Consider the following 15,732-nt stretch of genomic DNA (forward strand, 5'->3'; position numbering starts at 1 on the left):
TTATAAGCATTGTATTCATCAAGGTAACTATAAGAAATAGCCTTCAAACTTGAGATTGTTAACATAACAGAAGGTTCACATATTGCTCATGTCCTGCTCCGAATGGATTGGCAGCTTTCTTTGCAGAGATTCAGGGAGTCACACTGACTTCTGTCATCTTTTAGGGACTTGGAGCCCTTCATGGAAAAACCTTTCAGCTAAGCAATGAAAGGTGATTGAGAATGTAATGTATCTAGTATATGAGAAGTTTGAGTGCGTTCACAAGTAGTGACGGCAGTGACCATATGTGTCCCGAGCTGCCTTCCTAACAATAACTAGGAAGAGGTTTGGAGTCTTATGATATGCTCAGATAAAGCAGAATAGACATGTCTTTTGGTGAACACTGATGTTTCCTGTTTCTAGTTCCCTGTGCTTCAGATGCACTAACCGATGAGCAGGAAGAGTTAAAAACAAAACAAAAAAAAAAAAACCTTGTGTATGATAAAACTCAGTTCATTTCATATGAGTTCTAAGCATTATCACTAGATTTGGTTTGAAGGTATTTTAGCATTTTCCCCCTTAACTCTTATTTTAAAGTCAGTTAAATATGGCTGCGGATGTAGCTCCAATTGTAGGGTATTTGCTTCACTTGCCTGAAGCCCTGGGTTTCATTCTCTAGCATTACAAAAATGAGAGGTAATGGCACATGCCTGTAATCCCAGTGATCTGGAGGAGGCAGCAGAAAGATTAGAAGGTCAATGTCATCCTTCTTTACATAGCAAACCCAAGCCTGGGGTATTCAACATCGTGGCTAAAAAAAGAAAAGGAAAGGGAACGGGAGACACAGAAATGAAGGAAAAAGGCAACCTATTGTGGCTGTGTAGGCAACCCTAGGATAAGAAGTCGTTTTCACTGTAACTTAAGGGGTCGTTTTTTCATACGTCTCATTCCCCTAGCTTCTGCTGAGTTAATTTTTTTGTAAGTTTCAGGTCTTATCATTGATTCTTCTCACACAGCAGGAAGAGGAGATTGAGACCAGGTAAAGCACTTCGGTTCTTCAGAAAAAAAAAATAGCCTCTTGGTAATTAATTCTATTTCTAGACCTCTCTTCACTTGGGTGCCTTTACATCTTTGCATTTTATTTTTTCTTTTATGTGAGAGCTCACTCCAAGTCATAACCATTTGATCAATATTTTATTTTGCAGGTAAATGATTTTCCTCAGTAACTTCTCAGCCACTTACAACTTTTATCAACTGCTTTTCTAAGCAAACTGCTTTCTGAGGAAGATTGCATAAGAAAGTAGTTTGCAGAGATTTTAGTTGTAAAAGAGTACAAATAAAACTATTATGTGCAAATTGCCTGCAGAATTCATATTTGGAATAACATTTTAACACCTCAAAAACTACTTAAAAGAGATTTTAAGACACCCCCCCCTTTTTTTTTTCTTGACTCAAGGACTTCAGGAAATATTTAGAGTGTAGATGATGTTGAAGCGGAGAGCGGTCTAGGGAAGTATTGCCTCAACTTTTAACATTCAGACTTCACCTTCACCTTCATTCTTTTGCACTGAGAAAGAGCACTGTAGATGAAGCCTGGGAGATAATTATTGTAAGTTGCTGAAGAATTGGTGTGAAGGGAGAAACCATTTGCATTTCTCTGTTCGAGTTCCTAGTCAATGCATCATGCCATTTTGTTTCCAAATTCCCCTTCAAATTATTTTGAGTAGCTTTCACTCCATCTCACCCCCACTTGGTTTTCCCACTGGATGGGCTAGAAAATTCTGCACCAGTCTGTGAATTCAGAGAGATATGGGTCGAAGGAATTGTACCAAATCTGGAAAGTCTCTTTGAATTTTCATTTTTAAAAAGTAAGATGAATGGTGGATGAGCGTGTTGTTGCCAAGAGGAAGCTCTGTGTCTACTTATTAAAAGAATCCTTCTCACTTTCAGACCTTTCTCAAATGGCCAGGGAAAAGGGTCGAGAGGAGGCTCAGCCTCCTGCCAAACAAGCAAATATTAGCTCTTATAATGCAATCTAAAGTTCAAAGGAGAAGCAGGTGGAGCACATCTGAGACACAGTGGCAAGGGTTTTGTACACAATTCCAGGAAGGAAATTCCCATAAGCCCTTGAGAGGGCAGGAGCCTGACGAGCTGGTACCTGCTGTTCTCTCTTGCTGCTTGACTCTCTTTCCGGCTGCCGTTCTAACCACCAGCAGATAGCGTGCCAGCTTAACAGCCTTTCCCCAGCTCTGACTCTTCGGACTGTCCTGGGACTGGATATCTGAGGCCTTGTGTTTTCATTCTATGGGTAGTTTGGTGGATTCTGCATGGGATCATGGGAATAGCTATGATCTGGGCACACCTATTCCCCAGTTACCACAAACGCTGAGCTCTAGAAACTTAACTCCTTTATGGCTATATATTCTCTCTCTCTCTCTCTCTCTCTCTCTCTCTGTCTCTCTCTCTCTCTCTCTCTCTCTCACACACACACACACACACACACACACACACACACACACACACACACACACAAAATGGTTTCAGCTCGCTGCTCCTCCCCATTTGACAGACAGTAATAGTTTTCTTGTTCAGTTCTAGCTGCATCATCCCTGAGACATGATGGTAAAGGTTGGAGTGAGTAGATCTGGTCCTATAGGCCCCTGTTTATCAGGGCTGGTTTCAGCTTTAGCAAAGTGTGCATTATAACCACCAATGACCCTTTCATTGACCTCAGTTACATGGTTTCCATATTCCAGCACAATCCCACTATGACATGTTTTATATCACAGACAAGACTGAGGCTGTCTCCCTCTTCCATGAGGCTGATCCTGCCAACATCAAGTGGGGTGATGTTTGTGTTCAGTACGGCGTGGAGTCCATCAGTGTCTTCACCACCATGGATAAGGGTGAAGGTAGAAGGGCCGTCATCTCTGTCCATTTTGCTGATGTTTCTATGACAAGAGTGAACTCTATGAAGGTATCTTCCTAAGGAGGATCAGCAATGACTCCTGTACCACCAACTTAGTCCCCTTGGCCAAGGTCATGCATGACAATGTGGGTGTCATGAAGAGTTTCATGACTGCAGTTCATAGATGGCATCACTTTCACCAATAAATCTATGAACTGCCCCTCTAAAGAACTGGCCTGACGGCTGTGGTCAAAGCATCACCTCTGCATCTACTGTATCACTAAAGCTGTGGATTGCTTGGAAGGTTCACTGACATGGCCTTCTGTGTCCCCACCCACCATATGCCTCAAATTTGACTAGTCACCTGTAGGAAAGTGTCAATTATAATGGCATTGAGAAGGCAATAATTCGGGCATTAAAAAGCCACCTAACCGGATGTGGTGGCGCACACCTTTAATCCCAGCACTTGAGAGGCAGAAGCTATTGGATCTCTGAGTTCGAGTCCAGCCTGCTCTACAGAGTGAGTTCCAGGACAGCCAGGGCTACACAGAGAAACCCTGTCTTGAAAACCAAATAAAAAAAAAGAAAAAAAAAGAGAAAGAAGAGAGAGAGAGACAGAAAGAAAGAAAGTGAGAAAGAAAGAGAGAGAGAGAAAGGAAGAAAAAAAGGAAGAAAGAAAGAAAAGCCACCTGTGGTGGTGGTGGTTTGAAAGAAAATGGCCCCCAAAAGGGAGTGGCACTATTAGGAGGTATGGCTTTGTTGGAGTAGGTGTAGTCTTTTGGGGGGAAATGTGTCACTGTAGGGGTGGGCTTTGAGGTCTCCTATGCTCAAGCTATTCCCAGTGAGACAGACCACTTCTTGTTACCCGAAAGATGTAGGACTCTCAGCTACTTCTCCAGTACCATGTCTGTCTGCACACTGCCACGTTCCTTGCCATGATGATAATGGACTAAACCTCTGAAACTGTAAGCCACCATCTCAATTAAACGTTTTCCTTTATGAGAGTTGCTGTGGCCATGGTGTCTCTTCACAACAATAGAAACCCTAACTAAGACATCACCTGAAGGATATCCTGGAGTACCTGGAGGACCAGGTTATCTCTTGAAACTTCAACAGTGACACCCAATCTTCTACTTTCAGTGCTTTTACTGGCATTGCCCTCAATAATCACATTATCAAGCTAAATGTCTCTTCTTAAGCTGTCACCCCATGTCCTGGTGTGACTGTTGATCTGACTATAGTCAACAAGGTGGTCCACATGGCCATATGGCCTCCAAGGAGTCAGAGTACTTGGATTACCCACCCACCCTAGCAAAAACCCAAGGGGAAGAGCAAGGCCTCAGCTCCTGGGAGGCCCTGCATCAACTCAGTGCCCAAATAAGTAACAATCTCCCTCTTACAGCTTCTACTTCAGACCCACTGAAGTGTGGGGCTTAGAGAGCCCTGTTTTGTCATGAAACAAAAGAAAAATAAACTTGAACAGCACTTTTTCATTGAGATTCTGCAAATAGAAAACAAAACAAGAGGCTTTTAATATCGCACAGTAAGAATATAATCTATGATCTCACTAAACGTAGATGACTTTTACATTAGACATGGGAAGTAGCTAGTACAAATGCTGTATCTCATAGGAACATAAGGGGTGATTACATCTTGCACATAACCGTTCATCATATTTATCACAATAATAGCTACTTAAAAAAAATCTGCTCTTGATGGACTGGCGTGATGGTTCAGCAGTTAAGAGCACATGTTGCTCTTACAGGGGATCAGAATTCAGTTCTCAGCACCCACATGGTAGCTCATGACTACCTATAACTTCAGCTTCGAGGTGATCCGGTGCCTCTGGCCCCCTTGGGCACCTGCACACACTTGCACATCCTCCAACACACAAACACACATAGACATAAAATAACAAAATAATGAAAATAAATCTTTAAAACAGTCTGTTACTTGAGCTCACGTGTGTAATTACAGTACTTGGGAGGCAGAGACAGGAGGATTACTGAAGCTTGAGGGCCAGTTTGCCTGGCACACACACCAGTCAAAAAGACCGCTGAGGACTGACACATAATGTCCTCTGACGTCCATACATACACGATGGCATGGGTACAGCTTCACACACATACACACACACACACACACACACTTACACCAAAGAAGGAAAGAATTCTTGAATATTATTTAAGCAATCTTTGATAATTCTTGGCTTTTAAAATACATCAATACTAAAATTACAAATTAGTGAGAAGAGTAGCCACAAATTGTCTCGGTAGTCAAAACCTGTTAGGCATATCAAGGCAAAATGTGTAGCCTAAATACATCTATTAGAAAATGAGAAAGATTAAATAAATGAGCTATGGGCTGGAGGGATGAGGTTTAAGAGGGTTTTAAGAGCTCTGGCTGTTCTTCCAGAGGAGCCAGGATCAATCCCCAGCACTCACATGGCGGCTCACAATGGTCTGTAACTCCAGTTTCAGGAGATCAGACAACCTCTTCTGGCTTCTGTGGGCACCAGACACACATGTAATACACAGACATGCATGCAAGAAAAACACTTATACACAAAATAAAAATAATTAATTTTAAAAAAGAACTACAGCAGACTTCAAAAAAATAAATGAACTAGTCATTCACCATAGAAAACTTGGATAGAACAAAAAAAATAGAGAGAAAAATAGGAAAATAAAAGTAGAATTTTGGCTTCTTCTTCTTTGGGAAAATACCAAATGGTAGATGATGCTGGTGCTGGGGTGGAATGGGGGTTGGAGGTGGCAAGATTAGGAGGCTTCTGCGGAGGATTTGGTGTAGCTAGAGTTTTCCTGCCTGGCCCACAGTCAGGACAAATCTCTGTCACCCGCCCGTCCCACAGCTGTCAGACCCAACCAAGTAAACACAGAGACATATTGGTTACAAACTGTATGGCTGTGGCAGGCTTCTTGCTAACTGTTCTGACAGCTTAAATTAATCCATTTCTATAAATCTATACCTTGCCACATGGCTCATGGCTTACCGGCATCTTCACATGCTGTTTCTCATCATGGCGGCTGGCAGTGTCTCTCTGACTCAGCCTTCCACTTCCCAGCTTTATTCTCCTCCTTGTCCCGCCTACACTTCCTGCCTAGCCAATGGCCAATCAGTGTTTTATTTATTGACTAATTAGCAACACATTTGCCATACAGAACATCCCACAGCAATTTGGCAGTGGTTTTAGGGGTGACAGTTGTGGTGAAGGCTGCAGCCATGGTCCAGGCTTCGGGGCTCAGTGGAGGTAAAGACAAAGACAAGGAGTGGATCCCTATCACCAAGCTAGGCTGTCTGGTCAAGGACATGAAGATCAAGTCCCTGGAGGAGATCTACCTGTCCTCACTGCCCATTAAGGAATCCATAATTATTGATTTTTCCCTGGGGGCATCCCTAAAGGACGAGGTTCTAAAGATCTTGCCAGCGCAGAAGCAGACCGGGCAGCAGACCAGGCTTAAGGCTTTTGTTGCTATTGGGGACTACAAGGTCATGTTAGTCTTGGTATTAAGTGCTCCAAGGAGGTAGCCACTGCCATCCGAGGGGCCATCATCTTGGCCAAGCTTTCCATCTCTGTATGGAGAGGCTACTGGGGGAACAAGATTGTCACAGCCCCACACTGTTTTGTGCAAAGTGACAGGCCACTGTGGCTCTGTGTTGGTGCGTCTCATCCCTGCCCCCAGAGGCACTGGCATGGTCTCTACCCCAGAGCCCAAGAAGCTACTGATGATGGCCGGTATTGATGACTGCTGCACATCAGCCAGGGGCTGCACTGCCACCCTGGGCAACTTTGCCAAGGCCACCGTTGATGCCATCTCCAAGACATGCAGCTACTTGTCCTGCTCCCCCCTCATCCTCCATCCCCCCACCCCCACCCCAGACCTCTGGAAAGAAAATGTATTCACCAAGTCTCCTCATCAGGAATTCGGTGGCCATCTTGTGAAACTCCACACCAGAGTTTCAGTTCAGAGGATTGAGGCTCCAGCTGTGGTTACCACATAAAGGTTTTTTATACAAGAAAAATAAAGTGGATTAAGTCTGTTAAAAAAAAAAAAAGTAGAAATTTGATGAAACATAAAATATGGCTTGGTCAATTAAAAAATCCAAATTATTTTAAAAGAATAAAATAAATACAAATACCATTAAATAAAAACAATTTTGGAAATTCTTTTAAACATATAAGAGAAAAAGTAGTGGCTAGGCATGTAGCTCAGTGGTGGAATGCTTTCCTAGAAGACATGAAGCCCTGGGTTCAATCACCACCACCCCATAAATCAGGAGTGATGTCACCCATCTGTAATGTCAGTACTCAGAAGACAGAGGCAGGAGAATAAGAAGCTCAAGATTATCCTTGGGCACTCAGTGGGTTCAAGGTTACCCCAGGGTACTTGAGGCCATCTGGAGGGGAGGAGATGGGGAGAAAACAGGGTTTTTCCTTAAGGAAAAACAGTGAAGAAACTAAAGTTTTAGCAACGGGTTTTAAAATTAAAATAGATTGTATAAATTTTATAGCATTGTATTCGAAAATATTGATTAAATTGATTATTTTCCAGGAAAATATAAAATTTTCCTATTGACTTGAGTAGACAGAAAAGGTGAAAAACTGAATAATTCAATACCTATAAAAATAATTTAACAGGCAATCAAATATCTATTGTTTAAACGCTACAGTCACAGACAATTTATAGGCAAGTTCTGTCAAACATTCGAGAAATAGATAATTCTGACTTCATATAAATTATTTCAGAAATAGAGAAAAGATGGAAAGCCTCCCAACTTGTTACACAGACAGCTAGAACAAGAAAAATCACAGAACCAGGAGTGCAAATGACCATGCTAAATAATATATTACCAAGAAAATGTCCACTCCCACCCTGCATGATTTAGTCCCGGGAATGTAGGATAAAGCAACATTTGGAGACCTTTTCTTGTAATTCTCTACATTTAACAAATGAGGAAATTGAAGTTGACATTGATTTATGCTTTTTAAGGTTTTCTCAAATTCAACCCTTGTTTCTGATTAACATATAAAACTCCTCATGCTAAAATAGAGAAGAAAAATATTCCCTTAATGTGGCAAAGGATGACTGCCATAAATTTAGCATGAACAATGGAGCTTTAGGGACAGTACTGCATCCCACAGGTTCAGGACAACCACAGCTAAGTCAATCAACATTCTGCTAGAACTTGAAGACAAAACAGAATATGTTTATGTGGAATTGGTGGGTCATAGTCTATGTTCATTTTTTTTCCAAATTTGTTTTATTTGTTCTTCGATATTTTCAAACATGTTATAATACAATGCATCTTCATTGTACCCAACCCCAACCTGCTCCTCTCACTCCCCTCCTAAACACCCCTTCCAACATCCTCTACCTTTTTTTTTTTTTTTTTTTTTTGTAACCAGCTAGTGCCACCTGCTAGAATGTTAAAGGATCTGGTGGGCTTGATCTTGTACAGGTCTCATACAGGTAACCACAGCTGCAGTGAGTTGGCCATGGCATGGTCCAGAAGACAGCATTTCATGGTGCTTTCTCAATCCTCTAGTTTTTGCATTCTTTCCACCCTTCTCCCCTGATATTTTCCAAGCCATGCATGGAAGGGCATTGTTGATATGGATGTCCCCTTCAGGGCTGAGCACCCTACAGACACTCATGCTCAGTGTGTTACCTAGCTATGAGCCGCTTCACTAACTGATCCTCACTATAGGAAGAAGTTACTCTGGCCAAGATGGAGAGCAGCACTGTTGTGCAAACGTTTAGAAGGCAGTTTTTCAACATGTCCATTTAGCAAAACAATAGAAGCAGGTTCCCCTTTAGTCACAGTACCTCCCAAGCCATCTGCTTTCATTTCATGATAGCACTATGCTAAACTCTTTTTTAGTATTAGGAAGATGAAATTTAGTCCTGATCCCGTAGATACATCATTGTTCTTTTGCTTTTGCCTGTAGTTTAAAATATACTTGTGTTTTCTTTTGAACTTGTAAGCTGTCCCGTGAAAACCCAGAGAACTGGAAAAAGTCATTGAAAAGCCTTTTCTATACAGCAAAACTTGTCAGGAAATTGATCCATTTGAGTTTCCGAGAAATCTTTCTCTTGGAGCCTCCTCTTTGCATGCCAATCACGACTCTCTCTCTCTCTCTCTCTCTCTCTCTCTCTCTCTCTCTCTCTCTCTCTCTCTCTCGTTTGGTTTCTCTAGGAAATAGACCTCCTGTATTGCATGAGCGGGGCTGACAGTGAGTCCAGTGAGTACCTGGATCTGTAACAGGCTACAGAACCTCGTAAGTCATCTTCCTGTTTTCATCCTTTGCCTCTTTCTCTGCCTCCCAGAGAACATGGTGCTTTCCACGCCTGGCCTTTTTAAGCTGTACCAATTCATTTACTGCTCTCCACCCGCTTTTCTAAGAAGTGCAATTTGTGGTTATAAAAGACAGGATGGTTGTCCTTTTGTTCATTGCTCTCACTGTTTTGGTATGATTCCCAAGAGGAGAAAGGTAGGTGTGTTATCCAGGGACCTAAGAGGAAACTCAGGGCAGAGGTTTTTTGTTGTTGTTGTTGTTGTTTTGGGTTTTTTTTGGTTTTTTGTTTTTGTTTTTGTTTTTCAAGATAGGGTTTCTCTGTGCAGCTTTGTGCCCTTCCTGGAACTCACTCTGTAGCCCAGGCTGTCCTCAAACTCACAGACATCTGCCTGCCTCTGCCTCCCAAGTGCTGTGATTAAAGGCATGTGCCACCACCACCTGGCTCAGGGCAGAGTTCTAACTTAGGATGATTTGAGGAACATTCATTCAATAGATGGGCTATTTACAAATGTCTGAGCTGGACACAGGGACTGTGGAAGATTCTGCAGTGCCGGGGCTTCAGCTGAGCTGTTACTCACTGAGCCCTGAGCCAGAAAGGGAAAAAAGGAAGGTGATGGGATTCTGAAGAGGTGAGCAGAGGAAGCCATCTTGAGAGGGAACCAGAAACCTGTGAGCTGGCTCCAGAGGGGACTACCAACAGACCTCCTCATTCTGCTTCTCTCTTGTATCCTGGGAGTGAGGGCAGAGGCCTCACAAATGGTACTCAACCAAACCGGGACTGGGGAGCCCACTGATGGCTCTATACATACATACATTTTGCTATGGTTTAAATGTGCTTTGTGCTGCAGAATTTCATGTTTTGGAAGTTTGAATCCCAACATATGGTGTTAGAGTAGTAGAAACATTAGGAAATGGAGCCTAATGGCAGATGATTAGATCATGAGGTCCATTGCCTAGGGGTTTGCGGAGTGGGTTGAGGTCTCTTACAGGACTAGATTGAGTTTCTAAGGAACAGGTTGTTATGAAGCAGGGCCCTTAATGGGTGTGGTCTATTCCTTTCTTTTGTTTCTCTACCATGTTAGGACCTAGCCAGAGGACCCTTCCAGGATATGCTTGGACCTCCAGCCACCAGAATTATGAACCAGATGTATCTCTTGACTGGATAAGCTACCAAGCTTATAGTATCAGAAAACAGACTAAGACACATTTCCCAGGAGGCAGCAAGCAGGGCAGAAAGAGTAGTTCTGGACTGTGAAATAGAAAATATTTGGCACCAGGGTAGAAATCTCTTCTAGAAATATTAGAACTAAAAGTTTAGACCACTGGCTTTAAATGTTATCTCTCATTTGACACCTAAATTAATGTTATTAAGTCCTAAATTTATATCTCAACCCAGACTTCTCCTTAAAGTATGGATTTGTATCTTAAACCAGCTACCTAATCGCTTCACTTGAATGACTGACATTTTGAACATAAAATGTTGAAGACATAATTCTTGATGTTTTTACCCCCAAATGTGTGCCTCCTCAGCCTTTCCAGAATTAGCAAGAGCTCTGCAGGCTTCCCTATTGTTTAAGCTAAAAGTTAAAAAAAAATCACCATTGATTTTTCTTATTCTCTCACTTGTTACTTATGATAGCCTCAAACTGTGTCTTAGGTCATTCTATTTTCTTTTGTTATGTTTGTGTGTGAGGTTTGGGGGGTGGGAAAGGAGAGGGAGAGAACAGAGAAACAGAAATGTTCTAGAATCCCGGAATCTGCCTACTGCCATTACCACTATCTAGACTTGACAACTGATCATGATTGGATTCAGTGTTAAGAATTGTACCAGAGTCCCATGAAGGGGGCTTGAGGACTGAGATGCAGATTGGAAGGATAGAAAGTTATAGACCTTGATTCAGCACATTCTTTTGGTACTTTGAGTTTGTTGGAAACTGTCCTTGACACAAGTTGTCTTAGTTAGAGTTTCTATTTTGGGGAGCACAATATCACCACGGACACATTTGAATTCTTATTCCTCAAAACAGTGGAAATCGAGGTATTTTAACACGGAAATCTCATCTGGCTCACATTTTAAATTTTTAAAAATTAAAGTAAATTTAAATTAGATTTTTAAATTTTTTTCTGCCTATGGTGCAGCAAGCAAATGGTAGAAAAGCATGAGTTGACACAGTGGAAATGAGAAGATACTTTAAGTGTCCAATTGGGTAAACTAAAGTGAGCTAGACATGGGGTGATCTAGTACCCTAATGTGGTAGCACACACTTACCCAGCACAGGGAAGGCCTGAGAGAGGCAGCCTCGCCCAGTGTGGCAGTTTGAGAGAAGTTGGCCTCCAAAGGGAGTGGCACTATGAGGATGTATGGCCTCGTTGAAGTAGGTGTGGCCTTGTTGGAGGAAGTGTGTCACTGTGAAGGCAAGCTATGAGGTCTCAGATATACTCAAGCTTTGCTCAGTGTGATACTGAGTCCACTTTCTGTTATCTTCTGATAAAAATGTAGCCAGCACCATGTCTGCCTGAACACCACCATGCTCCCCATCTTGATAATAATGGACTGAACCTCTGAATTGCAAGCTGCCACCTCAATTAAATGTTTTCCTTTAGAAGAGTTGTTGTGATGGGGCTAGAGAGTTGGCTCAGTGGTTAAGAGTGTTGGCTGCTCTTCCAGAGTACCTGGGTTCAATTTCTACCACCCACATGGCAGCTCACAACTGTCTATAACTCCTGTTCCAGGGTATCCAACACCCTCACACCGACATATATTCAGGCAAACCACCAATGTACATAAAATACAAATAAATAAATTATACAAAACCAAAAAAAATGTTATTTAAAAAAAAGAGTTGCCATGGTCATAGTGTATCTTCACAGCAATAGAAACCCTAGTAGAAACCCAGTGAGAGTCAGATTCAAAAAAAGAAAAACATAGAAGGTGCCTGAGGAATAGCAACCAAGATTGACCTCTGGCCTCCATACATGCATATATACCCACACAGATACACACACCATGTCTCTATCTCTGTCTCTGTCTGTCTCTCTGTCTCTCTGTCTCTGTCTCTCTCTCTCTCTGTGTTTTCTGATGTCTTTGGTCTAAATCCTTCAATCAAGGCTAAGTTCAGGCAATAGTGTGTGTGTCATTGAGTGTGAATTTGGGGAAAGATGCACATGTGTGCTTGCCAGACTATGAGACCCCCCTCTGGCATGTGTTGGAAATTACTAAAAAAATCAGGTTTGGAGAAAGGGGATAATAGGAAATTACCTTTCAGAGAAACACTATTACGAGGGTTATAGGATCATGGCCATAGCCAGCCATAATGAGGCTCTGAAATACGAGAGTATTAAAAGAGATAGCTGCCACAAACCCTAGGGGTCCTGAAGAGAAAGAGACAGACTGTCTAGTTCCTGGAATATTGGAATTGCTAGTATCAAACCAGGGCCATATATAATAATAGGGACTTGAAGAGAAAGAGAGAAAGCCTCCAATTCCAGAGGACAAAGGTGTTTCTCAGGGGTGTGGGTGAGCTCCCTACCATGGAATCTAGCTGACCTACCTTATGTGCCAAGGCACTAGACAAAAATAAGGGCCTATTTCACAGTTCTCTTGCTTGCTCACAGTTGCCAGGGAGAAGGAGGCTGCAGGGCTGCAGCATGCTTTGTCAATTGCATACTCTTGTTGAGTTTCATCTGGTTTTGCTATGTTTCTGAGTGCTGGGATTAAAAGGGTGTTAGGATTAAAGGTGTATCCCACTATACCCAGCTGGCTGCATATTCTTATTAATAACATTCCTTTCAGCTTATAATTGCAAAATATTTGTGGTTAGTTTTTACAATATGCATATACTACTAAATATGGTCATATAATTTTTCTTGCCATTGCAAACAAAATATCTTTAAGCAAGAGAAACCCATTTACTCTATTAGCTCACCACTGTCCTCACCTACAATTTGTCACTCAGTTTATTCTGGAGGAAAAGGATCAGCCCCACCAACCCCTTGCTTCCTTGTGCATTATTATTAAAATTCAACTCAATTCATGGCCTCTCTGCAGGAATATTTTAAAGCCTTCAGTTCATTTCTGTGGATTAAAATTAAATAAGGGAATCAGTAAATCCATGTAACTGTTTACATGCAAATTGCAACATGTCAGAACTCGATGCAATAGAGTGAAAGAGAATGGAGGTCAGTGTCAATGCCAGATCACTGGCTCTAAGTAGAATTCCTCTCTCCCTAGGATACCACTGTCAACAAATGTCATGAACCAAGGCAAGCTGTCAGTGTCAATCATGTGCTAAATATTAAAGCTTAGCTCTTTCATTTTTAATAGAACTAGATGTTCTATTATTTTTGCTCATGTTGTGAGGGGGGTGTTGAGATACACAGCCAGTTTCAGCAGAAGTTTATTTAACAAAGCAAAGGAAGCACTCTAAGGAGAGACTGGAGTGAGTTGCCCTATAAGGGTCCTGTATTTTTTTAATGAATATTTATGAGGCAGGTCGCATATTGGTGAAGTAAGGTCACACTTTTTCCCTTCCAAATCATGGTGGACCAGATGTCTCTTTCAGGTTCTTTGTTCTCATGCTCCTCTAGGGAAGTCCACAAGAAGGGGAAGCACGTGCCCTGGCAACTTGGTTTTCGCCCTGACAGGAGTGACTAATCTACAGCCTTGAGTAAGTTTAGTTTTCTGGGCTGCTTCTAGGTAAGTCCTTTTTGAGAATGCTCAAGTCCCATGACCAGTCTAATGACTGTCTGTCAGCTAAGACATCTTTAGTTTTAGGTTTGCTTGTCTTATTTTTATATGTATGAGTATTTTGCCTTCATGTGTGTATGCACACCTCATGTGTGCAATGCTTGAGGAAGTCTCTGACTTCGGACAGGGCATCAGATCCCCTGGAATTGGAGTCACAAATGCTTGGGAGCCACCATTTGGATGCAGACTATGAAACCCACATCTTCTTAAAGAGCAGCAAGCACTCTTAACTGCAGAGCCATTTCTCCAGCCCTGACATTTGTTATTTATTTTAAAGATTTGTTTATTTTTATTTTATATATATGGATGTGTACCACCTGTGTGTTTGGCGTCCATGGAGACTAGAAGAAAGCCTTGGATCTCCTGGAACTGGAATAACAGAAAATTGTGACCTGCCTGTGGGTGCTGGGAACCGAACCCAGGTCCTCTGCACGAAAATAGTCAATACTCTTAACTGTGGAGCCATCATCCCACCCTTTGGTTTTTTTTTTTTTTTTTTTTTTTTTTTGTAGTTGAGATTTTATAATGCAAATTAAGGCCAGGATTTTCAATAGACTTGCAGGCTAAACAAACAAGAAATAGTCCTTGGGCTGTCCATAGGACCTCCTTCTCCTGGCTTCCCCATTAATGTCTATCTTTTACTTAGTACTCACACATGAATGGAAGATTTTAAACAAGCTCTGGTTTTTGTGTGCATCTGTTCAACCTATGATCTAATCCTTCACTGGTAGCAAATACTGACTGAATTAGTTACCTCTTTACTTCTGTGACAAAGTAACATATCAAAGGCACCTAAAGAAGGAGTTTATTTTGACTTGTGATTCCAGAGGACTAGATGTCCACAATGGCAGGAAAAGCATGGCAGTAGGAGCAGGAAGCTGAGAGATCCTGTCTCATTCATACCCATAGGAAGCAGAGTGTAAACTAGAAATGTAGCAAGGCTATAAACTCAAAATCCACCCCCAGTGAGGGACTTCCTCCAGCAGGCCTCCATGTCCAGAACCTCCCCAAACAGCTCCATCAATTGGGGACCAAACCAGGAAGAGTTCAAATGCAGGAGCCTATGGGGGGCATTTCTCATTCAAACCACCACACTGACACATGATGTCAAGCAGGTGTGAGGGACCTCCAACAAGGGCTCCCGAGAGACATATTCTCTTTTGTGGGAGACAGAATTAGTGTATCTTGGGTTTGCAAAACTGGATGAAATGCAAGGGCTGTGAGAATACAAACAGGCATGAAACTGGGAGGGAGACTAGAGAGCGTTGGAGGGAGGGAGTAGTGGGTGTATATGATCCATACGCATTGTATAAATGTATGAAGCTTTTAAATAATAAAAAGTATTATTAAATTTTTTTAAAGAAACAGATAGGAGACACAGTTTCTCTCCATGGAGCTGGAGAGGTGAGAGAACAAGAAGAATGCTTTAAAAACAAAAGAAAGCAAAATAAAGCAGGAGGTCTCCGAGATGATGGATGTAGCCATCAGGGTTGTGGTGCTTTGTTAAAAGCAAAAATCCAAAAAGCTAGTAAGAGAAGGAAAGGAACTTCACAATCGTCTTTGAGTCCCTTAAAGTTCCTTGTCTGGGAAGATTTAGTCCAAGAATAAGGTAGTCACCCATCTCCTGCTTACTACCTAGAAATGTTTTCTTCCCCCTCCCCACGTATTTCATGCTGATCATTCAAATGCATATTTTTTCTGCATGTTATAAAGTAATTTGTCACTTCTTTTGTGTTTTGATAGATGTTTCCTGGTGTTTAACTCCCAAGTACTTCTTTT

At 41.9% G+C, this 15,732-nt stretch overlaps 1 long non-coding RNA gene across 1 annotated transcript in view; it reads left to right on the forward strand.

The window, feature by feature from the left end:
- The window catches only part of LOC128099945 (uncharacterized), a 37,773-nt gene extending 23,831 nt beyond the window's left edge, over nucleotides 1-13,942 (forward strand). The window contains exons 4-5 of the long non-coding RNA XR_008214612.1: nucleotides 9,107-9,188; nucleotides 13,794-13,942. This is a non-coding gene — a long non-coding RNA (uncharacterized LOC128099945). The remainder of the gene's footprint in view (nucleotides 1-9,106; nucleotides 9,189-13,793) is intronic.
- Nucleotides 13,943-15,732: the final 1,790 nt, after the last annotated feature.

Source organism: Peromyscus californicus, unplaced genomic scaffold (assembly GCF_007827085.1).
Source record: "Peromyscus californicus insignis strain IS unplaced genomic scaffold, ASM782708v3 Scaffold_6__1_contigs__length_162567912, whole genome shotgun sequence".
Lineage (NCBI taxonomy): Eukaryota > Metazoa > Chordata > Mammalia > Rodentia > Cricetidae > Peromyscus > Peromyscus californicus.